This window comes from Crocodylus siamensis, chromosome 9, assembly GCF_052110815.1.
Source record: "Crocodylus siamensis isolate JL-2025a chromosome 9, ASM5211081v1, whole genome shotgun sequence".
NCBI classification, from domain to species: domain Eukaryota; kingdom Metazoa; phylum Chordata; order Crocodylia; family Crocodylidae; genus Crocodylus; species Crocodylus siamensis.
The window spans coordinates 30,865,869-30,891,133 of NC_143403.1; the positions used below are offsets into that span (position 1 = coordinate 30,865,869).

The 25,265-nt window shown below is 41.2% G+C and overlaps 1 long non-coding RNA gene across 1 annotated transcript in view; it reads right to left on the minus strand.

The window, feature by feature from the left end:
- Positions 1 to 25,265, minus strand: part of LOC149857265 (uncharacterized) — a 673,033-nt gene that overhangs the window by 627,059 nt on the left and 20,709 nt on the right. The window contains exons 2-3 of the long non-coding RNA XR_016444089.1: positions 6,081 to 6,135; positions 5,650 to 5,816 (exon numbers count right to left, since the gene is read on the minus strand). This is a non-coding gene — a long non-coding RNA (uncharacterized LOC149857265). The remainder of the gene's footprint in view (positions 1 to 5,649; positions 5,817 to 6,080; positions 6,136 to 25,265) is intronic.

Sequence of the window (25,265 nt, forward strand, 5' to 3'; positions counted from 1 at the left end):
TTCAAAAATATGTGTACTAAAAGCTTCATTATAGATACATACATCTCACCATCTATCATCTATAAATATGCAATCTTGGACATGAAAAACTGTCTGCATTTAATTTGATAGACTGGCTGTATGTTGTTCTCATTCTGAGGGAAAAGGATGCTGCAGTTTACTTGCTCATGCATACCTGAATAGACAGGTATGAATGAGGTATTAAGGGAATCATCTTATCTTTAAATCTTGGAAAAATTATTAAAAACTATCTTAAAAAAGGATTCTAAATAAGACAAGTTTGTTTCTCCTCCAACTAAAAATTCCATTGATTGGTCCAATCAGCATGACTTGGTGGTCTTTTTGTACTGCCTCTTGCATTCCAAGACTTGAAGCATCTGCTACAGATGTTTTATTCCCTTTATTTATTTATTTAATTTTCCCAATTTTGTTTCTAATCTGTTTTTTCGTGGTTTCCTGGAGTCCTTCTGACAAAGCCACATACTCCGTTCTTGTCCTTTGAGGCACTGGAGGGCACTGCAGAACACATGAAATTTGTTTCTAATTTTACATCTGCCAAAAAACATTCCTGGGTTAACAATACACGCCAATAGCATTGGTAGGCCCTCTCCTGCTAATGCCACAAAATAAACCAACCCAAAAGGAAATCAAACAAACTAAAATGCAGCACAAATATTTTTGCACTTTTTAGCCTGTGAAAACTTTCCTCCCAGTTAGGCTTTTTGGAATTCAATATTTTTCCTGTTTGTATTTAGAAGTAATTACAGTACCAGAAAATGGGAAGAAAAAAAGTTCAACTTTTTCCTTTTTGCTGGTCATGGCTATGAGAAAGGGATCATAAATATCTCTGGAGACATTTTAGAAGCATGTTGAATATGATTTCCTTGCACACAATTTGTACATTTAAACCAACTGCTATAAACAGTAAATCAAACCCTATGCTAAGTTAGTTATTTCAGGACACTCCCTCTGACCTTCCTTCACCATTTAAATAGGATATGCTTCACACAAAATATTTGTTTAGTCATCTCACTTTTATATCCTAATTTTATACCCAAATTATTTTATATCCATGCCAGAGTAAGCCTAACACAATGAACACAGCATCACTCAAAGAACATAGGGTCCAATTAAGTGAAGTGCTGTGACCAGAGCATTATGTTCAATTACTTCCACTGGCATCAACAGGACTCCTGCCTGCACTGAAGGGACTACTTACTCATGTGCTTAAATTTAAGCACACGCTCAAGTGCCTCACTGGATCAGGGACCTAACTGATAGTAGCAGAAGTCATTTTTATCTATGCTGAACCTCAAGTAACAGTCCAGCCCTGAGAATTTAGAATGGTAAATGGAACAGAATTCCAAGAACTGAACACTTCCTATCTTATAAATTTTATGAAAGTCTGTGTTACTACTCAGTATTTACAATGATCATGAGTACCAGCATGTCCAAAAAAAGGCTTAACCCCTATTGTACCACACACACAAGATATAGGGGTTACCCTTAAAGAGTTTACCATTTTGGAAATCTCAGAGTGGGAACCCCATTTCAGACATATCCATAAAGGTAACAAATTATATACTTCAACACTTCACATTAACCTAAATCCTTTAGTTGTGCCACGTGTACAATCACTTTGAAATGGAAGTCAGCTCCTAGCTATGAGTCTCTTTAGAAGGTTCAGTTTTGCCAGTTTGGGACAGGGAGGCAGGAATAGACAGGGCTACATTATGCAAAACTTTATGGATAGTTTCAATTTAAATCTGGGCCCATTTCACAAAAAGTTCCCTGGGTTTCAGAGCATAAAACCAAATGATTCCGTTTAGCACTAAGCCCCAAACTTTGCTGCCTTTCAGACTGAACTACAGAGAATTTACTGTGTTAAACTGAGAATAGGTATATTTTAAAACTTTGTTTAGTTCGTGAACAATCTAACTTTGCTGTGTTAGTGACTTCTCTCTTCTTTTTCTGTAAAGGAATCTGTTGGCAAGAAAAAACTCAACTCTACAGATTTTTAGAGACTAATCTGTCCATCTACACACATGCACAGCATATATTGTACTGTACTAAAGTCTCTTTCAATATGGATTAGGGGCTAATAAGCTATATGGTTCTGCAAATGTTTCTGGCCTTCTCTTTTTAGTTGTTATATAAGAGTCATATTTCATAAGAAGAGAAACATATGGATTATATCTGTCAAGCACTGGAGGGTCATAGAGTCTGCTGCTGAAACACATTTGGAAGAAAACAAAGCTATCTACAAGAAAGCTGTTAGAATAATTGATTTGTTTGGTTTGTTGGCCAAACAAAAAGAAAAATACAAGTTTTTAAAAAATCATATTAGGTTAGCCTGGAATGGAAATAGTGCAATTTCTCAATTAAGTTTTTAAAAAATGTGCATTAGTTTTGCTTGATCTATAACATTTTATTTTCTTTTTTTTTTTTAAAAAAAACCCCTCTTTTAACACTTTTCTCATCGTATTTGGCCATTTTGTAAATTGGTGTAATTCAAAACACTTTGTTTTGACATATTGGAACCAAAATGTTTTGACCTCTCATAAAAGCCTTTTTTGGATGAAAGCAGTCAGCAAATTTGACTCGGTTTTAGCCCCAGTGAAACTGATTTTTTCCACAAGAAACTATTCATAAGGAAAGAAACAAGACTTAGGTCTAACACTAATCTGCTGTAAAAGGAATTTAAAACCTCTTTGCATATCTGAAAACATAATCTGCATTTTCATTAGATACAGTCAATTGTAGGGAATGCTTAGCAGAAGGAGTGCAAACTGCTTGTCCTTTTTCTGCCATTGGCTTGTGCATGTTCCCTTGTGCAGGCCTCTTCACCTTGGTTGCCCCTCTTCTCCCTTCCGCTTTTTTTATTTTATTTTTTTACGATAGCAAGATTTTCCACAAGCAAGATGGCTAGTTAATATTTGTATGGGTCCCTGACCATTGAAAGCAAGCTGATGAATAGAGTTTGTAATCTTAGCCACTAACTACATAAGACTATACAAGTGAAAACCTTCAAGAGTGTCATCCGCTTTTTGTCTTTCAACTCAGAAAGAATGCTAGTAATGAAAATAATTTCTATCGGGGTGTCAAAAGGAAATCAAATAACCAACATGAAAGTTTACAAAGTACCCATGGTTCTCACGGAAAGGACCTAAGGTTACCCACACAGATATGTATATGGCTCTGAATCTGGAACGATCTGCCCAAGATACAAAACAACATCTGATGCGTATCAGATCAGAGACTAACTTCTCCCTTTGTTTGCCTCTCGTACATAGAAAAGCAATTTTTATAACCATTCTTCTTTCTTTCAATAGTCCTTCCTAGCCTTCCTCATTCTCTTCTTTTTCTCCAAAGGTTCTCTCACCACTCACAGCATTTACAAGCTACTCTGTAAAAAAACTGTACCTGTTCTCACATCTATACATGAGCAGGATGGAGCACAAGCTTAGTTCTAAATCCCCCTGGCCCTTTGTCAGTCTGCATCATAAATGTGACATGACTTCAATCTGTATTTTTTATTGATATACATAAACATGATTTGTAAGACGAGTCAAATTAACAATCGATTACATACTAATGGGCTCTAATCAATAAGTTAATTTGACTAAAAGGGGGAGGGGAGGGAATCCAGAAGACACTAATTTAAAATAAGAGGACCATTTGGCTTTACAGAAGGCTACTTGGGATATAAAATAAAATGGAGCAGTCCTGTGTGGAAAAATGCAATTTTCCCTCTCTCGCCTTCTCTTTGATAAGATGTATGGTGTGTTTATTAAAGAATAAAAGAACAATTATTACATTTACAGCAGATTGGGCAAGTTCAGACAGCTGCCTGCTTGAACTATATCAATAAGAGTTGTGTCAGCCTGCTCCCTAGTGTTGTGAGAGGTGTGCAGCATCTGACAGGAGTTAATGCAAACCCAGCACACGCACATACACACACAGATCATGTTTCTAAAGACGACAGTACGCCGCTCCAGCTGTGCCCAGTTAGAAAAGATATGAAGCCCTAAAGAGCACTCTTGCTATCTTCTGGGTGGCAAGGAAATCTCAATTATACACACAAGGGATGTGGTTAGTGGAAAAAAAGGAGAAAGAATGTTTAAATTGTATACGTAAATTGTTTTGCTTTACAAGATGGAGTAAATCAGCACATTTGTGGGCCATATTTATCTGATCCACTCAATAATAATCTTTGTGAAGGAACACCATTCATGTGGTATTTATGCCTTTGCAAAACATAACCAATTCCTTAAATTTAATTAAAGCATTAGTGAAAAATATGAAATTTTGCTCCTGAGCTAGTCATTGCTGCAGAAAGTCACATGAATATGGGAGAATATTCTTGACAACTGCTATAAAATCCACAGCATTAACTTGATTTCTACCTGTCTGGGGCTTTGTTGTAACCTCATTCACACCCATGTGGAGCAACAAGGGCATAAAACCAGGGGAGTGAGAGAAGATTTGGGTATTGAGTGGAATTTTTTTGCATTGTTTTCCTATTAAAGGGCCCAATCCTGTAGGTTTAATGCATGAAATGCTTTCATTGATGTCTGTAAGAATTTGTCTGGATAAAGGTGGCTTAATCAAATGGCAAACAAAATCAGGCGACAGCATTTCAAATTCTAGAAGCTCAGAGCTCTGCTCATTCTGATTTGGTGTGGAAAGGAAAGGGAGCACAACCCCTGCTCCACGTGAAATATTCCTGAGTGACTCCACCAAAGAAGTGAATGTCCTGGAAACAGAATCTACCTATAACCTAAAGGTGTCGGGGTAACATTGCGATGGGGTAAACAGTAGTATGCTATTCTTCATGGAGAACATTGTTTTACAGTTGGTACATCTAAGTCCAATCTTTTAAAAAGAGATCCTGATTTCAGTTGCGCCTGAAAAGAAGTTAGGGAAGTTACTCCAACTGAATGATGGCAGTTTGTGACACCTAGGTCTTCAGTAAAATCATGGTAATAGACAACAGTCTCCTCATACTTAGAGTGCAGAGAGGATATATCAAAAACACTCCTCAGGTTGCTTTAAAAGATTCTACTGACTTATTTTGAACTATTTCTTTTGAAAACGTCAACAGTTGCTAAAAAATTAACATTACGCAAACACTGAATCTAGAGGAAAATCATTTTGCCAGATGTAGGCAAAAATCTAGGTTTGACTTTCAGGAGGGGTCAGTAAACCCAATTCAGAGACTAGGCAAATGGGGATTTGGCATGTAGAATAGGGGGTCATCTGATAAAGCAAGAGTCTCCACAGTTGCAGGCACTTACAACAAGATAATTGACACTGGTGAGAGTTACAGCCCCCAAGCCAAAGGTGGGGGTCTATAATGGAAGGCAAGGTCACATATATCACAGAAATGTCCATAACCAAGGGGGTCATCAGGATTAGAGCACTCATAAAGATGTTGTAGTTCCCACACCTTTTTAAACATTCAGTTGATTTGCTACTGCAGGGTAACTCAAACCTTATCCTCCCTTTGAAAAGAAATGCTGTAAAACCTGGGCATTCCAACTGGCAGCTTAGATGAGTCAGAGACAATAAGAAATATAATCTATAATGCTGTGTTATATTAACTATTCATTTAATACAAATAATATTAATTTAATGTAAAATGCATACTTGAAATTTGTCGAGTCTTTAGACAAAATCCCTGGTTACACGTACGGTTCCTATGGATGGGAATATTTGTCCATCAGTATTTGCTCAAATTAAATCTAATTCACTTTGTATATATTTCTGTCCTTTCTACAAGTACTTCGGCAAATGAATCTCTCAGCAACGATGTCCTAGAAACAGAAAATTGTAAGTAGATAATGGGAAATATTCATGAAAAGTAAATTCTGAAGCTGTAACTATGAATAATTACAAAATAATCTAACTGTTGCAAACAAAGTTGCATTAATCCAGTTGAGAACAAATAATGACCAACCTGTATGTCCTCTCACAAGTATATGTAGTCAACTGTTTGAGAACAAGCCTTAGAGTAAAAGTTACATAGTAAAACCATTTTGAAAAATAAGTATTATATTTTTAATATAGTCTTGAATTACCTGTTGATCCCTGGTGATCAGTTTCAGAAGCTGATACATAATGTATAATCATTCACTAAAAAAAATACAAAAGCAGTTGTTAATATACCTCAAGATTCACAACCACATGGAATAAAGGGGGGAAATGGGTTATTTAAATTGTCATATTGCCATTTTCAGTATATTGATTTTAGTTTGAAACTGATATCACACCTCTTCACTTGACATATTCTACATTTTCACAACTAAAGAATATATGCTTTTAACCACAAGAAAACCAAGCTACTTGTTTTGTTTCAATGCTAAATATATTGAGCCTTATCCTAATTTCTCTTAGGGCAGATGAATGACATTGAAGTAAATGAAAACTGGATGCTGATTGCATAGAAGTGAATATCTGCAAGATAATTCAATGATAAAATACACTGAAATGTTTGTGATGTTCAGAGATGTGTCCATTCAAAAGTATTAGCATCTTGAATATCCAAGAAAAATGTTTGAAAACACTACTATTGCTGTGAAAAGAGAAGTAGCTTTTTTCTTGAAATACTTCTCTGTGGCTGCATCTACACAAGATGCTGACTGCACAGTAGCTTGTTACTATTGTGCAGTAATGTCACAGGGCATGGAGTGTGACGTGATTTTACTGCACAGTAGTAATGAGGTACTGTGCAGTCAGAGTCACCAAAAAGCCACTCAGTAATGCTGCTGCGCAGTAATGCCTGTTACTGTGCAGTTAGCATCTCATGTAGATGTGACCTGTATAAACAATTTCAAAATGGTTTTAGACTCAGAACCAGCTTTGCATTCGTCCTTGAGAAAAAAATAGTAGCAGATACTATAGTAGCAATTCTAGATGTTTCAATGTTTTAGTCCTGGATCTTGCAGGATCATGAATACATATAGAGTCCCTTACCTATGTAGAGTTCCACTGAATTCAGCGAGGCTGCGTGTAGGGTCTTGGGCCACTCTCCACAGAGAAGCTGGCATAATTTATCAGAACATTTAATTATAGTATTAGGGACAGCTATGACCAATCTTACAACAGACCGTTGGTGAATTTTGTGGAATTTTGACAATAATCTTAGTTTATGGACTAAATTTCACAACAGCTTACCTCCCTTTTCAATTGTAGTAGTCGCCAGATTTTCAAGAATGCTTATTTTAAATGTATTATTTGAAAACCTGTCAGCTACTAGTTTTGAAAGTGCTGAACAGTTTTGAAAGTCTGACACCCCTTTAATATGAACAAAGTGCTGTTAAGAAGCTGTTCTTAAGAGTGACCAATCATCTTTTAAACCTTTGACCACATAATCCACCAACTCTGTGCATTAAGTCTGTCATATTTAGGCTTTTTGACATCGTTCTTTCTACCAAACCATTATGCTTTTGCAAAAGAGAACATCAAAGAAAGAGGCTCATATGCGCTTTTGGTTTTATGGAAGTATTGGAAATTATACAAGACAAATTATTCTCACACATCTTAACAAGAAACACAAGATAAGCAGGTAAGTTTTTTCACTCAAACAGTTATTTGAAAATTGTATAGGTATCTCCACGGGCAGATCTAGAATTTTGAAAAGGAAGGCACAGATGGTGGAGTGTATCATCATCATATATGAGGCAACACATTTTTTTCCAGTTAAAAACATTATGCTAGTGGCCTAGGGCTGTATTGAAGCTAAAATAACTTCACTGAAATGAGTTAAAAACAGTCTTCAGGGCTGTGGATGGGAGTTTCCTTATCAGTAACAGTGGATAGACAGCAGAATTGCAGAACAAAGGATAGCTTGATTGGTGGAACATCAACACCATTAAAAAGAAGAGATAGTAACACACGTGGAATAAAGTGTTTAGAAGGAATCAGAAGAGCACAATGAACCATGAGAACCACTGTCTCCCTCAGCACTGCCTGACTAGAAATGCTGCTACCACTGCCAGGCAGATAGTTTTAGAGTTTGGGTGGATCAGGAATCAAAGGTATGGGGGGTGCAAGTTCCTTCCCGCCACCATCCATTCCTGGTTATCGCATTAAAACCATTTTTCTTAGTGATATACTTGTATTGATTTTCTTCCTTTTTTACACTGAATGCTCACAACCCTCTTGTCCCCTAACCAACCTTATATTTTCAAGTCTATTAGTCCCCTACAATCTTTGGAATTTTTCTTCATGGAATCTATTATGAAGGTCTCACTGATTCAACCTTTTATTAGGTTGTATAGAGCTGAGCTCACATCCAGCAGCAGATAAGGATTCCCAGCCTCTCTGAGCAGACATTAAAGGGGTAATGCAGCTAATATATTAAGCTTTGAATGAAGGCAGCTATGTTATTCTGCAGCTCCCTCTACTTGCTGCATCCCATCATGGCAATATGACAACTTGCTTCTGTAAACTTCCAATCCTTCCCTCCTACATCAGACCAGAAGATCAATATCAACTAGCTGGGGCATACTATTGTAAAAAAATCCAGGAACTTCATAATTATGACAGTCTAATTTTAACTTCTAGATTTGGGAAACAAAACAAAACTGGAATTATGGCATGAATTAAGGATTAAATCATCTGACTTAGATGCATAAGAAAACTAGAGCTTTACAGCCTGACCAAACAATGATCAAGTCTAATTACAAAAAGACATACTAGAAGCAATAATGGAAGGTTTCATATAAGTTATACACAAGAGACCTGTACAGCTCTGAAATAAAATATTTGTAATTTAAATCACTAACACTAAAATTAAAACAGTGCATTTTGCAAGTAAGCAATACTCTGGAAGTGTTACAGTCAGTCAGCACCAGACAGGAGAAAACTTCCTTTGGAATTCTGCTGGATTTACTTTGACTAGAGCATTCAGTGAAGCTGGAAGATACTAAAAAGCCGTATTTGGAAAGGTCAACAAAAGCCAACAAAGCAGTCATGTTAAGAAAAGCACAGCTTTCTAGTAAGGTTACTCTGACATAACAGATGCTAAATTGGGTTTTTCCTCTTATGGTAGGTGTGATAAACATGTCCAGCAGAGAAACCTTTTTCTAAAGATGCCGTGCTTCTAGGACTGTGCTTCAGTCAGGATACTAAGGATCTGGTGAAAACACTCATTAACTTCACTGGGTTTTTGTCAGGTCCTTTATCTGCCTTTACAAAAACACACCTGAGAAATTGTACTAATCACATGTAGAAGTCAACACATTTGTGTTATCATGTATAAGGTGCATCTACACATAGCCCTATGGTGATGTTGTTATGGCTCTGTACTTTAGTACTTCCTTTTAGAAGTCCTAAAATGCAGCACAGTAACTGCCTGCACAGTCATTTTTCACCACTACTTCGCTGTAACGACACGCTAAAACAGGGTAGTATGCCACTATGGTGAAGTAGCTGCCAATCACATGGAGAGTCACATGATCGCTACATTACTGTAGCACATTGTATGGCAACATAGTACATTGCTAGGGTGACATAGGGTGATATGTAGATGTGCCCATATTGTCATAACCCCTGGAAGCCCCAGTCTCAGACAAGGCCTCTACTGTATTAAGATACTGTACAGACACATGTTAAAAACAAAGAGAAAGACAGACAGTCCTTGCACCAATGAGCTTAAAAACTCTAACTGGGCATTTGTACCTTGGTTAGAATTGTGCACCAAACTGCATGAAGTCCCATCCCTTAGCCTCTGAAAGCAGTTTCTCAGGTCTAGATGGCCACTAGTTACTTTTCCTAATTGCCCTCTCGGCACTTCAGAAATAGTTTGATTACAGCTTACTTTTGGCTTAGACACTTATTCGCTCCATGGTCTTGATGAGAAAAAGTTAACTGAAGAGAAGTTAAATAAAAAATTTGCTTTAAGAAAAATCAGGAAGGTTGATATTTTAAGTGTTTAAATGGATCCTCCTGAATGAGTACATTAAGTTTCATGAACACAGTGAATATCTTTACCTTTATTTATTTAACTGGCCTTATTCTTCAAGATCAGGTCACAAATGTGTGGCATTTTTAAATTAGTTGCTAGGGGCTAATCCTGTAATGCATCACTGCTGCAAGCAGTCCTGAAGACTACCTCTGAGAACAAGGACTACTTACATGAGTAAGTTTGCAGGAGTCGGTATGTTACATGTGAGGAATTCAGGCTGCAAACCCTAAGTTAACTTGCTTTGCTTAATGCTTGATCCACTTAAAACATGTGGGTTTGAAAGTTCAGCTCAAAAATCAAACATTATTGGATTCCCAGTTAGTAGAGGCAGTGAAAAAATAGTAGAGAGGGGAAAGAGAGAAAATATTTGATAACAAATAGGGAGAAAAATGCAATAGAGCCTGGAGTCTCTGATGTTACTCTAGGGAGTAAAGTGAGCACAGGTTGACCCCTATACTTTGCTCTTTTAATAGAATACAGACAACAGTACCAGTAGCTGACTTCTCGTGTGTTTTGTTAGCAGACTCCAACCCCATTAACTATTTTTAACCGCCATGTGGACAATCATTTTCCTTCTCTGGCTTTGCACTGCAGCCCTCTCTATAGGAGGAATAATATAGTGTTACAAGCCATAATGATGCTTCAATCAGCATTAAACCCTATAAGCCTTCATTGCAGACTTCGGGAGGGGAGAAAGGCACAGAAGGAAGGAAGAGGAACTAAACAAATGACCTCTGATTATCATACATTGTGAGAGGCAGAGCAATAGTCATAAAGCCCTAATTAAATGTTAAACTGCAAGGAGGACTTCCAAGTCTGAAAAGAAGAGTAAGAAACACATTGAAGAGACATTGGCATCTTTGGTTCTATAGTCATGAGCCTGTGGAAGCCTTTGGCCTCAACACTTACTAGCCCCTACACAAGTGCCACATCAACAGAGACATGCCTGCCCACTATTTCTACAGAGACCTCACTGCCCATAAAGTGGGAACTCCAGAGCAGGAAAGGGAATACTCACTAAAATACTGCATAGTGGCATGCAGTGCCACCTCTGAAGCCATTTAACCAGTCCACTATGTATCTGTAAGCTTACAGAAGGGTGATAAACCCCTTAGATTAGCTCCCACACACATAGGAGGAGCAGCATAATGAGACCACTCTAAGGTCTCTCTTTACATTGCTGACTACAAAGCCAGGATGTCCATAACATCTGTTCATGGGAGCTGAGGGTATATACAATTATGTAAATCACTCTCTCCTCAAGAATAGCAAGAGGAAAAATAGGGGAAGATATAAAGAAATTAAGAATTCTTACCAACTAGAAGAGAGGTGGAAATAGCAGTTGACAGTGGCTTCTTCAAGGCTACAACTGGCCCCAGAAAAGCATGATGGGAAAAAAGATCTGGTAAGAGGGTAGCACTGCAGTGATGAGAGTTAACAAGGTAGCAGTAATCCTTATTGTGATTTGAGTATTTCTAGTGTGTCCTACATTCCTAGTTAGTTCTCATAAGCCTTGTAGCATGTTTGTTAATTAATATTCATTTTAAAACCAAGATTTGTTTCCGTGTATCTTGCCCTTCATTTGTTCCTGAAGTGAAGTTGTAAGATGTGAGACATGTTAGGAAGGCTTTTTCTCCTTCCTTTGCAAGTGATTCTTGCCTTTGTTCCAATGTCACCAGAATGTTTGTTACTTAGCACAGCACTGAATAAAGAAACAGGTGAATATAGGACATAACCATTCCCATGTCTCAGGCTATACCAAGCACACTGCTATTATTAAAGATGGGTCACCAAAGGAGATATGTTAATTAGAGTTCACAGTACATTATTACTGATATTTCATTTGTTTGGTCCTGCCCAAGATGGTCAGTTAGTTCAATAGAAGAGGAGCCTAGCTAAACCCTGCTATCTCCAGCATACGTGTATTGAAGAAGAACAAGAGGAATTTTTTTTTCCTACTGTGCAAGTCCAGGGAACTAACACATCATGAAACTGTAGGCTCAGCTGACATTTACAGCTTCAAGCCATGGGTCACCATCAGCTAATGGAAGTGGAGACAGACATTTTGACCTTCCTACAAGGAGAACACTTTAACTGGAATCCCTTAAAGTAATGTAGTGTTCCTTTTTGAAACAGTGGGAGTGTATGCCAATGAGAACCCTGCCTTAGTCTTTTCTGAACTATCCTGCCTGTGGTCACAGGATTGTCTATGCTCAACCCTATTTTAAGGGACCAGGATCTATGCATTAAAAGTAATATCCTTATCACAGTCCAGCTATACCTTCTGTCCCAAGTTTGGAGTGAGCTGTATTCTCTGCCCTGAAGAGAAAGCAGGGCATGGACAAAATTTTCAAAAGAGGGGGTTTCGATTTTTTCTAAACCAAGCATTTTGATTTCCAACTTGAAATAAAATTTCATTCTCAATTGTTTTTATAAAATATTTTTGTCCCCTTCCCCAAGAGAAAACCCCTGTAAACTGGAATGAAGCATTTCAGTTTTGTTGAAATGTGTTGCTTCAGTTGTCTGCAAAATTTCAAATATATTGCTTCTCATTCCAGACATGGTTTGGGAATTTATGAAATAGCTATTAAACAAAAAGTCCACCATTCATCCAAATGAATTATAGTGAAGACCCTGTTGCCCCTTTTATCCTGGAAGAAGCAAGTTACATCAACCCTCAGCTTGGTGCACACAACTGCTCACTGAGTCAACTGAGTTGGCTGGTATGTGGAGCCAAGAATTCACTCATCTGCAGACAGCCAAAGGCTTCTTTTCTTCTTTGCTCCCCTTCTGCAATGCAGGTAAGCCACCCAGAATAGGAAAGGATTGTCTATTATTCTTCTGCACAGGTATAGGCTGATTTACAACTGAACTATTAGGGTTTTCTTCTGCTGCTCATCACTGTTTTATCTAAGTCCCACACCAATGCTGACAATAATGAAAAATCTGAATTGGAATTAATAGAGTCTTAGCACTTTTCTCCCTCTGGAGTTGCAGAAAGGTCTACAAAGGTATGGTGAGGTTCTCTGGAAGGGTGGTTGTTTGGTGAGAAGGAGCAGTCACTGTTGTGAATGTCAGGCTTGCTGTGGTGGGAAAACTATTTCTTTGTAAGTTCCAAATGTATATTTTACACAACTAAAAAACACCACTCCCTGACTTTCTGTAATAAAAAAAATGTCACATCCATCACAGAGTTCAAGGAATTTGAGTGATACATTTTAAGTTCATCAGGAAGAAATTTTGTCCATCAGTTATATTCATTATGGCTACCAGAAGGAAATGGTCTTTCATAAGCAAAAAATAAAATAGCCTGTCATAATAATTTATTTATAATGGTATATATGTATTGCTTTCACCAGGGGCTTAAAAACTAGAAAGCCTAATGTATAAAAATAAAAAAGAATTTGATGATACTCACTAAAATCTGTTATGGCTCAATCTGGAGTATGTGGGGAATTTGGATAAATTCACACATTGAAATTGAAAAAATATGTTGGACTAACCTCTGTGGCTCCAAAGTAGAATTTTTGGAATACTGGACATGTATGCAAGCATGCAATTGATCATAATTTTTCTAAAGTACTCTCAGTAAGGCTGTTTGTTCCACTGAATTCAATATGAGTTTCATGGCTAACTTAAATGGAAACAGAATTCGACCAATGCTGAGCACTTTTTGAAAATCTTGCCCATGCATTCTGAATTTGGACAGGACTAATTTGTGGATAGATTTGCAATGGAAACAATTTTCTGTGGCCACATCTATTCTGCCTTCCTGCTAAACCCTAGATTACCAGAGAAACAAACCCCGCCCACCCCTTCCCACACTACACACATTCAAGTCTGGCAATTAAAGTGTAGATATTTTAGAGAGGTCCTGAGTGCATGCGTTAGCACTGCTCGCAAGTCCCTTACTCTGAGAAGCATATTCAGACCCTCTGTAAACTGTCTGCACTGATGAATAGTTAGGCTAGACATGGCCTAAGACAGAGACAGGCAATTATTTCGGGCAGAGGGCTGCTTACTGAGTTTCAGCAAGCCATCGAGGGCTGCATCACAGGCAGCCCAGGACAAATTAATATTAATTTTCTAAAATTTTTAGGGGCCCCATGGGCCAGATAGACTTACCTGGTGGGCCACATCCAGCCCCAGGCCGCATTTTGCCTACCCCTAGCCTAAGAGTTACATCGTCAGAACAGAATTGGCATCTTGCTCCAAGCAGAACATACCCCAAACCCCTGTGATGTAGCAATGCAATGCTGGGCAGGATTAGACCTAATGATCTTGGAGGAAATATTCATGCGTTCTTGGCACATATGTGAATACTCTTATTCAGCACTCTGCATACTGTGATGTGCCTATTCAGATGGAAGCTACAGATCCTGTGTTCTCTATGCAAAAGGATAGTATTTTTTGGCTCTTTTTCACTATGTTATAGTATAGTATGTTCTTGATTATCTGGAGGTCGTATGTGGAGATAATAAATTAGTTAGGCTTATACAACCTTCCTTCCCTGCACCTGCCATATATTTGAACATATGAAATACAAGCCTGAAAGAAATCACTCAGCAATAGATCGCACCTGCGATTTATAACTTCGTAATCGGAAAAGGTATAGATAATGAACTTTTAAAGAAAAAGCTAATTTGTTGAGAGGAAATATTCCTATCTGGAGTTTATTTTATCTCTATAGTGATAGTATTTCTTAGGTGCTCATAAATGTAATTCCTGGAAGTCCAGCTCATCAACTGTGTAAATGAGGGCAACAGTTTGATTCCATCCCAAATTTTTTGGGCCAACTATTGACCTGATATAACTAGCACAGCACTGTTGACTTCAGATAATTTATGCTGTTTTATACAAGTTGTGAATTTGTTAGTTCATTTACACTGATTCCTACCTTGCTTTTCCAATGGCATTCAACATTTTTTCTCTTTCCTTTTACTCATGCTCTTCCTTTTTTTGCATATGAACAGTTTTACTTATATATCATGAATCATTTTTTCCTTGTTAATGATTAGGCTTACTTAAATGATATATAGATATTTTATTAAAAAACTTAAATCTAAAGAAGGATACATTTTCCCACCCCACACACTTAAAACACAATTCAAAAGCTCTGTTTTCCTTCTCTGTAGGTACTGTCCCTTTATCTATATGGAAATAAGTTCCTGTTAAGTTCTGGCTCAAATAATAATAATAATAATACCTAGAGTTCTTAGTAGGCACCAGGGCTTAATTTCCTGAGCAACAAAAGAAAAGTGAAAAAAGGTGAAAACACTGATTTCTGATTTGTTTTCATTAAGAGCATACCAGACTTCTTGGATCCAACCCCCAGTCCTCTTTTTGTATCTTAAGGCAAGAGATTCAAGTCAAAGCTGTGTTAGAACATGGCTTGCTCACCCTGTCTACCCCCCCAAAACCATTTCTGACCCTGCTTTGGGGGACGATATTGAAAACAGTCAAAATATAACCCTGCTAAAAACATGAATCAAAAAGTCACTGCTTGTGGATATGTTTTTAAAATTGCTTAGTTGCCTGGAAGTCCCTTTAGTGCTTGAAGGACTTTAATAAAATTGATTTTCTGAGTATAGCCTTTTAGCAGCTACTGTATAAGCTTGAAATATGAACCCTTCATTGTTGAAAGTGTTTCATTTTTGCCCTGTAACTAATGATCAAGGGAAAGAATGTGTTCAGAATTCTCCATGGCTACCATTTTCATAATTAAATCGTGCTAATAATAAAGCTTTGCAGACTTTAAACAAACTGGCACTGGAGTGGAATGTGGTTTGCAGTGTTTCATTTAGAGACCTCTGCAATTAGCCCTTAATGAATAAGCATACCATAGTGATAAGTAAGACATCTCTGTGAACTGCTTATTTACCAAAGCACAAAACTGTGACATTTTCATTCCAGTGATTGAAAATTATTCTCTAGATTTCTTCAGAAGGGCTCTTAAGTAATTATTTTGGGAAGTTAGAGCACATTAATTGTTTTTAATACCTGAAGTCTTATTTCAACTGCAGTTTGCCATGCTACCCATTGTTTATCCTAATCTGCACTACAATGAATCAAAAACAAACAGGCAAATCAGTAAAGGTACATTTAGATAAATAAGTGAATATTGTTACCTTATGCACATATTCTATTTGCTACTAAGCTATAGAGAATTTGAGATATTAGAAATACATTCATTCTGGAAATATAGTTACTGCTTAGTTTGCTTTTTAACTGTTCCACATACTTATTTTACCTAAGAATCCTGCATTAGACAGTGGTTTTTAAACTTTAAGAACTAAAATTTTCATTTATAAAACATCATAGTTGCTTCCTTGAACAGATTTAAGTTCATCTGTGCCAGCTAATAAGCAATAAGACTGTGTTAATTTACACCAGCTGAGGATCTAACTTCATGCAACTCAATGTACAAAACTATTGTGAGTGTCAGTACACTGAACATGCTCTCTTTATAAATGTAACACAAAGGCTATAGGAGGGATTCATTACTTTATGGCAAAACTCATTTATATATGAGTTCTAATATGAACTATGACATCTAATGAACCAGATGTCCTAGATTCCAAAACCCACACTTTGGCTCATAGCACAGCCACACACAGGGCTTGAGAATTTTCTACTAACTTAAGAGGCTGTTGGATCAGACTCAGAAAGAACAATTTGGTGAGCACTGATACATATGAACATCAAGCACATATTAGAAGTGACTTGCCAATAGACGATTGCCCTCTTTACAATAAGAAGTCAGTATAAAGATAGTACAATACCTATGAGAGCAGATAGCTTTGATTATGCAAACTTAGTTATTTTTAAAGTACAGTAAAAGCTCTGTTATCCAGCATCCCCCATTCCTGGTTAATATGCCAGTTAATTGAGCAGCCCCAGCCACCGCTTCTTCTGCCGCGTCTGGGGCGTCCCTCCACCCCTCCCACGGCATCACCCCCCCTCCTGCAGGCCCTGTGGGCCCTGCATGCCCCGTGAGACAGGGAGGCAGGTCCCACACAGCCCCACGCAGCCTGTTATGCCCCCAGGCCATGGGGACTCAGCAGCACAGGCTGCTTGGCCCTGGGCCGTGGGGGTCGGAGAAACTGGAAGTGCCATGGTGAGCACTTCCGGTTTCACTTTATCTTACAAGCCGGTATGCCGATTAGTAGAGCATTCTGGCTTGTAAGATGCTGCTTAACATAACTTTTACTGTATTGTTTGAGACTGTATCCCCTGCTGACCATAGTTGTCACTGTCCCACTGGACAGGTTTGTATTATCTCAAACACACTTTTTTCTTTAACATTAAAACATCTCCTCCTTCTCTTTAAAATGATGAAAATAAAAGGAGAAATAAAATTGATGCAGATAAAAACTCAGTGACCTCCTATATATTTAAACCCTTCTCCATATAATTCTGGTGTAGATCTTTCCCCAGAAGATGTATAAGGCAAAAATGCCCAGTAATATGAAATACCATTTAGGTTGAGATGAGCAATCTCCAGAACCACAAATAACAGAGAGATTTAGTCCAGTCTTCAATAGGTGTCATGACAGTGATCACTGTTTGAACACCATACTGGGCCAGACCAGTGCATTTAGTGCAGAATTCTCTCTTCAGTAAGGACATAGACAATACTGGCTGCTTCGTAGGAGGGCACAAGGAACTCAGAGGAAGGTAGCAATGGAGTAACCTGCCCATCAGTTCTCCTGGATCAACAAGTTCACTCTCCTGCTAATGCAGGTGACCATACCACCTAATTTATTTTATAAATAATATTATAAAAAATTATAAAAAAGACAAAAAGAAAAGGACCAAGGAAACTGTGGGTCCTCCATTAGCAAGCCAGGTTGAACTCTTAACTAAAGATAAAAAGAAAGTGGAGCAGCTCAACAACTACTTGCTTTAGTTTTCACAAAAAAATTAAGCTGCCAGACACCTAATAGGGTTTATCTGGATAAGGAAAGGGGCAAGATGAGAGAAGAGATACAAAAAGAGCTGGTCAGAGAGCTTTTCTTAGGCCTGAATAAATTTAAGTCAGGAGGACCAAATGAGCTTCATCCCAGGGTCCCAGGGAACTGGCAGAGGCGATCTTGGAGCCCTAGGCAATGATTTTCATGAAGTTGTGGGAGACAGGACAAGTACTAGAGGACTGGAAAAGAGCCAGCATAGTGCCCCTCTTTAAAAAAAGGCAAGAAGGAGGACCCAGGGAACTGACAGACTGGTTAGTGCAGAGGTGGGCAAAATATGGCCAGCCCACCATTCTATATGGCCTGTGGAGCCCCTGCAAAAAACAATTATTACTGGCCTGTGGCTGCCCCTCTAAAAGCCAGCAGGAGGTGCAGACTTTCAGAGGTTGTGCACCATTGCACTGGGTGGGCTATGTGCTTTCACCTTGGTGGGGCTCCCAGCACTCCAGTGAGGAATCACATTTGGAGGCATGTGGACTAGGAGCCATCAGGCCAGCTGGATCTGCGCGTCCATGTGCAGCTCCTCAGTGGAGTGCTGGAAGCCCCACATGGTGGCATGGAGCCAGCCTTGCCCAATAGTGCATGGCTTCTGCTTTCGGTGCTAGTAGCCCCATGTGCTGACACAGAGCCAGCCTGCCGTGGTTCAAAGGTGCATACCAGTGGGCTTGGCCAGCTCATGCTGCTGTGTGCAGCTCCCAGGATTCACTCAGACCCACACATCACCAGTGGGCTCTGCCTGCTGTGGGCCATGAGCACCTCAAGGGCCCAATGCCTGCTGTTGCTGTTGCCAGCGGCAGGGGCTCTGTGTCATGGGGGACCATGTGGTGGGGGGACATATCCCCCACAAACCCCATACCCACCCACACCCCTTCACAATCTCCCTCATAAAGCCCATACTCATGCACACACACCCACAAATCCCACCCCAACCACACCCCCATATCCTCCCCATACAATAGACAAGAATAAGACTATTTTGAGCTATTATGCAATCACTTATATATACATTTTCAAACACATATAAATCAGGAGAAAAATATATTTTTAAGTAACATTAGTTATATTAGTTGCTATAGTAGATGTTTGGTTTTTAGTACAAGCAGTCATCGCACTTATGGTGGGTTATGTTACTGGAAAAGGTGCTGTAAGTTGAAACTATGTAAGTCAAATCTGATTTTTCCATAAAAACAATGTTATAATAGGGGGTTACATTCCTGACCAAAGGCCCTTGATCAGGAATGTAACCCAACTTTTTACAAATATTTAAATCAAGTATTTAATCAACTATAAATGATATACACTTATAAATGATATACACTGTGCCAAGCTTTCTAAAGTACAATGCAGCAACTAAGGGAGGTACTGGGGCCGGTGTGGGACACTTACTGAAGGTAAGCTCCTCAGCCCTCATGCAGGGCAGGCAGTGGCTCTTCCTCAAGGTGAGGTGAGGCAAGGGCTGGTCTAGGGCTGGGGGCTGGTGTGGGCTCCACCAGCTCCAGGGAACTGCTCTGCGGGATCTGCTGGCTTCAAGGAACTGCTCTACTTCCCAGCTCTGTTACCATGTGCATCCTCGCTCCCAGAGGCACGGTGTGGTGAGGCTGGGGCCTGGAAATGACTCCACCAGCTCTGGTGAACTGCTTTGCTCCCCAGCCCTGATGCCATGTGCCTCCTCACTCCCCAGGGTAATGTGGGGGAGTGGAGCAGTTCCCTGGAGCCAACAGAGCAGTTCCCCAAAGCCAGCAGAGCAGTTCCCCTGAGCTGGCAGAGCCCGTGTCAGCCCCTAGCCCCCGTCCTGGCCACACCATTGCTCTGGGAGTGAGGAGGCACATGACATCAGGGCTGGGAAGTGGAGCAGTTCCCTGGTACCAGCCCCCAGCCCCAGCCCCCACCTCCATCCCCGTTGCCTCCAGGAGCACATGGTCTCAGGGAGGAGTCACTGCCTGAGCTTACCTCTGGTAAGTGTTCCACACAGGTCCCAGTGCCTCTGCCATTGCCTGCTCTACATCAGCACCATATGTAACAACAGGGGTGTAAAATGCAGAGCACTGCAAGTGCAGATCTCTGCAAGTTGAGCTGCCATAAGTCAAGGACTGGCTGCATATGATTTAGTTTTTTTTCCAGTACTAAGATGGTCACTAAGGGGTACTTCTGAGTGGTACTTCTGAGGGCAGGGGGGATTTCTGGTGGCAAGGTCAGGGGTTAGGGGTTGGATTTCCAGTTCCAAGATGGTGATCAGAGGGTGGGGCACCTATCAAGGGGTGGGGCTACCCTGTGGCCCTCAACAGCGTACCCAAAGTTGTTAAGTGGTCCTCCAGCCAAAATAATTGCCCACTCGTGGGTTAGCCTCACCTCAATACCTGACAAGTTACCAGAGCATATCCTAAGGAAGGCCATTTGCAAGCATCTGGAGGAGGAAAGGCTGATTGCAATCAGTCAGCGTGAATCCATGAAAAACAAATCATGTTAAACAAGTCTGATCTCCTTCTTTGATAAAGTAATACTTGGGTAGATAAAGGGAATGCTGGGAATATAGTGCATCTGGCATTTGACAGGGTCCTACATGACCTTCTCATAAATGAAGTGGGGCAAAAAAACTACTACAACAGGTAACTGGTGCCATAGCCATAAGCAAAAGGTAATTTTTAATGGGTCTGAGTCAGAATGGCAGGACATTTAGTGGCATCCTGCAGGGGTCTCTCCTGGGCCAGGTGTTGTTTAATGTATTTATCAACACTTTAGGAGCTGGCACAGACAGCTTCTTGAGCAAGTTTGTAGGTTACATGAAACTATGAAAGCTTGTGAAAATGCTGGAGGATGCAAGCACAATTCAGAAGGTTCTCAAAAGATTGGAAAGTTGGACTACAGCTAACAGGTTGAAGTTCAATATGGACAAATGCAAGGTGCTACACCTTGCCAGGAATAATCAAAAAATACAGAATAATCAAAAATACAAAATGAGGACATCTGTTTGGATGGCAGCTCTATGGAAAAGGACCTGGGAGTCTTTGTAGATCACAGACTCAATGTGAGTCTGCAGCCACACAAAAAGCCAATGTGGTTTTAGATTGCATCATTAGAAACATTAGGTGCAAGACACCGGAGGTGATAGTACCTCTCTACTCAGCATTGGTTAGTCTTCATCTGGAGTATTGTGTGCAGTCCTTGGTTTCGCATTTTCAAAAGTACCTGGAAAAGTTAGGGTCCAGAGCCATGTTCCCTCTAAGAAGCAGTGGTCCGTGAGCGTGGCGCCTCGGTCCGTGACCACACTGCCTTGGTCCAGCATGGGACACTTACTGAAGGGGGCTGAGGGCTGTAGGCCAGAAGCTGGGGGCTAGGGCCAGGGGCCAGAGGCTGGAGCTAGAAGCTGGGAGCCAGGAGCCAAGGGCGGGGACCAGGGGCCAGAGCTGGAGCTGGGGGCTGGGGGCTGGGCCAGGGGGCTGGAGCCAGGGACTGGGGGCTGGAGCTGGGAGCTGGAGGCTGGGGTCAGGGGCCAGGGGCTGGAGCGGGGGGCCAGGGGCTGGAGCTGGGAGCCAGGGGCCAGGGGCTGGAACTGGGGGCTAGTGGCTGGAGACTGGGGCCAGGGCCAGGGGCTGGTGCTGGGGACCCAGTCCTGATGCCATGTGCCTCCTTGCTCCCCGAGGCAGTGTGGGGGAGCGGAGCAGTGTCCCAGAGCCTGTGGAGCCTCACTCAGAGCAGGCAGCAGTTCCTCCCTGAGGTAAGGCAAGGCAGGGATGGAGGCTGGGGCAGGGGGCTGGTGCGGGCTCTGCCGGCTCTGGGGAAGTGCTCCACTCCCCGGCCCTGATGCAGGGGAGCAGAGCGCTTCCCCAGAGCCGGCAGAGTCCGTGCCAGGCTCCCGCCCCAGCCTCTCCTGGTATGCGGCCTTAGAGGGAACCTTGGTTCAGAGGCAGGCAACAAACATAATCAAGGGCTTGAAAGGCAAGTTATATGAGGAGAGGCTGAAGGAGTTAAGCATGTTCAACTTGTAGAAAAGGTGCTTGACAGAGGACATGATAGCAGTCTTCAAATACCTGAAGAGCTGCCATAAAGAAGAGGGAAAGCTCCTTTTCTCTCTTGCTGGAGAGAGGAGGACATGAACCAATGGCTTGAAGTTGCAGCAAGGTAAATTTAGTTTGGATATCTGGAAAAACTTATTCATTTTGAGAATAGTGAGGCAGTGGAATAGACTGCCTAGGGAAGTTGTGAACTGTCCATCATTTCAAGAAGTTGGACAGCCACTCGTCAGGGATGATCAAGGCATAGCTACGCCTATTTTCTACCATGGATTTTCCCATTATTCTGGGCTTTGCTGGTTGCTCCCAATGCTCTCTCACCCCATTTTTCTGCTATGTCAGGGTGTTTTTAAGCCTTCCCAGAGGCATTGGCTGTTGGCTACAGCTAAAGCTGGGGACTTCAACTAATATGTGCTGATTATTCTGCTGGGACCAAAGCTGGAGTTTCCTGGCTAGAGGGTCTTACTCTTCCATTCATGGTCAGACTGAGCACCATATTTGAAATCAGGAACTAATTTCACCCCACGATCAGATTGGTATGGACTACGAAGGTTTTTGTTTTTCTCTGTAGTGAGAGGTGTGGCCCTCTGCCTGGGACCTCTTGAGCATATCTTGACAACATTTTATAGAAACAGGACACTGGCTGCTGTAGTTTTCCTGCTATTCCTGTGGCAGGTTAGGGTGTTAGGTCTATGTTGTGTCAGGGTTGAGGGTAGTCTTATGTAGAGTTTAGATTATGATTGTATGCAATGGTTTGGATAGGCATGATCCTGTCTCAGGTAGGGGGTTGGACTAGGTGACCTCTGAGGCTATATAAGAAAGAACCCCCCCAAAAAATCCCCCCAAAAGATTCCTCACCAACTAACCACACCATATATTGCAATTGGATTAATATTACTAATCTCAAATAGACTGACAACGTTGAGAGAGTGACAAGTATTGTTTTTACCAGCTGTGCTGAGTTTGAATTAGACCCTTAGAAATAAAAGTGCTTATGTAGATGGTAGGAAAAAAATCAATAAGTGCAGGTGTAAATTTAAAGTGCAATAGCTTTATCCCACATTAGTTCTCAGTGTGAACACTTTTATTCTACACAAAGGCTATGAACAGACACTGAATTTGTCTCTGGACAACTGTCCCAGAGTGGAAATGTCCCAGTATTGACATGTACACACATTGCTCTTCAGATAAGTTTAGTGAATGGCTGAATGCACTGAAGCTTTTCTGCCATAGATTCAATGATCTAATACCAGGATAACCAATCAGATCCATGTTGTGATGTCCTGGGGATAAACTGTTAATACTTCTTATCTTGTTAGGATTTATTGTGGGACAATCAACATGAACATCTGAATGATTGCACTTTGTCCCAGGATAAAATGGTTTATCCCTGGACAGACGTGGTGTCTGTTTGTAACCTAAGGGCCATATTCTATCCTCTGTTCTACTGATTGGGCATGTAAATGGACATAGGCACCTAAGTATGTTTCATAGTTTCATAGTAGCTAGGGTCAGGAGGGACCCCCATCTAGCTTGACCCCCTTCCACAGGCAGGAATGAATGCTAGGTTCACAAGACCCCAGACAGGTGATCATCTAACCTCTTTTTGAATTTACCCAAGGTAGGGGTGAGGACCACTTCCCTAGGAAGTTGGTTACAGATTCTGACCACCCTAACTGTAAAATATTGCCTCTTGATCTCTGACCTAATCCTATTCTCCTTCAGCTTATTACCACTGTTCCTCATCACCCCAGGTGGTGCTGGGGAGAATAGGGCTCTTCCTATTTGCTGATGATCTCCCCTGATGGGTTTGTAGCAGCCACCAGGTCCCCACTCAGCCTCCTCTTGTCGAGGCTGAACAGGTTCAGGTACCTCAGTCTCTCCTCATAGGGCCTGTCCTGCTGCACTCTCACCAAATGGGTGGCCCTCCTCTGAATTCTCTCCAGGCTGGCCACATCCTTTTTAAAGTGCGGCACCCAGTAGTGGACACAGCACTCCAATTGTGGCCTGAGGGGGAGTATCACCTCTCTGGACCAGCTTGAGATGCATCTTTGAATGCATGACAAGGTATGGCTGGCCTTGCTGGCTGTGGTCTGACATTGGTGGCTCATGTTCACCTAAGAGTCAATAATGACTCTAAGATCCCTTTCTACCTCTGTGCTTTCAAGAGAGGAACTCCCCAGGCTGTATGTATGCCGTGGATTCTTTCTCCCAAGGTGCAGCACCCTGCATTTGTCTATGTTGAACCCCATCCTATTCTCATCTGCCCACTTTTGTAGTCTCTCTAAATCTAGTTGCGGCCTCTCTCTCCCTTCAAGTGTGCCCAACTCGTCCCACATCTTAGTATCATCAGCAAACTTGGACAACGTGCTTTCCACCCCCTCATCCAAGTCGCTGATGAAGATGTTAAACAGTGCGGGCCCGAGGACCGAGCCCTGGGGTACCCCACTGCTCACATCTTGCCAGGTTGAGTATAACCTGTCCACCACTACTCTCTGGGTGCACCCTGTCAGCCAATTTTTTACCCATCTGACTGTGTAGGCATCAAGGCCACAGCTGCTTAATTTATTAATGAGAATGGGGTGAGAGAGGTGTCAGAGGCCTTCTTGAAGTCTAGAAGACTACGTGCACGGCAACACCATCATCCAAGGATTTAGTTGCCTGGTCATAAAAGGCAATCAGGTTGGTCAGGCAGGATCTGCCTTTGATGAACCCATGCTGGTTGCCCCTGAGCATGATCTCCCCTGCTGGCCCCCCACAGATGTGCTCCTTGATGATTTTCTCTAAGATCTTCCCGAGGACCAAGGTGAGGCTCATGGGTCTATAGTTACCTGGGTCCTCCTTCCTTAAAAATGGGGACCACATTAGCTAGTTTCCAATCCCCTGACATGTGGCCAGATGACCACAAATGCTCATACAGCCAGGCCAAGGCCTCTGTGATGACCCCTGCCAGCTCCCTCAACACCCTCACCAAAGACATCTTAAAATCTGGACCTGCAGATTTAAAAATGTCCAGCCCTTCCAGAAGATCCCTAACTACATCTGCACTGAACCAAGGCCTGACAGAGCTATCCCTGAGACTGTCCCTACCTCAGGTAGGAGGGATGTCCCGGTCCCTGTTCAAGAAAACAGAGGCAAAGAAACTGTTAAAAATATCGACTTTCTCGTCTGGCATAGCCACAAGGTTACCATTTGAGTCTGCAGGGGCCCTACATTGGCTGGTGCCCACTTATTGCTCCCAATGTACTTGAAAACGGACTTTTTGTTGTCCTTAATCCTGGATGCTAGCCTGAGTTGCATCTCTGCCTTGGCCTT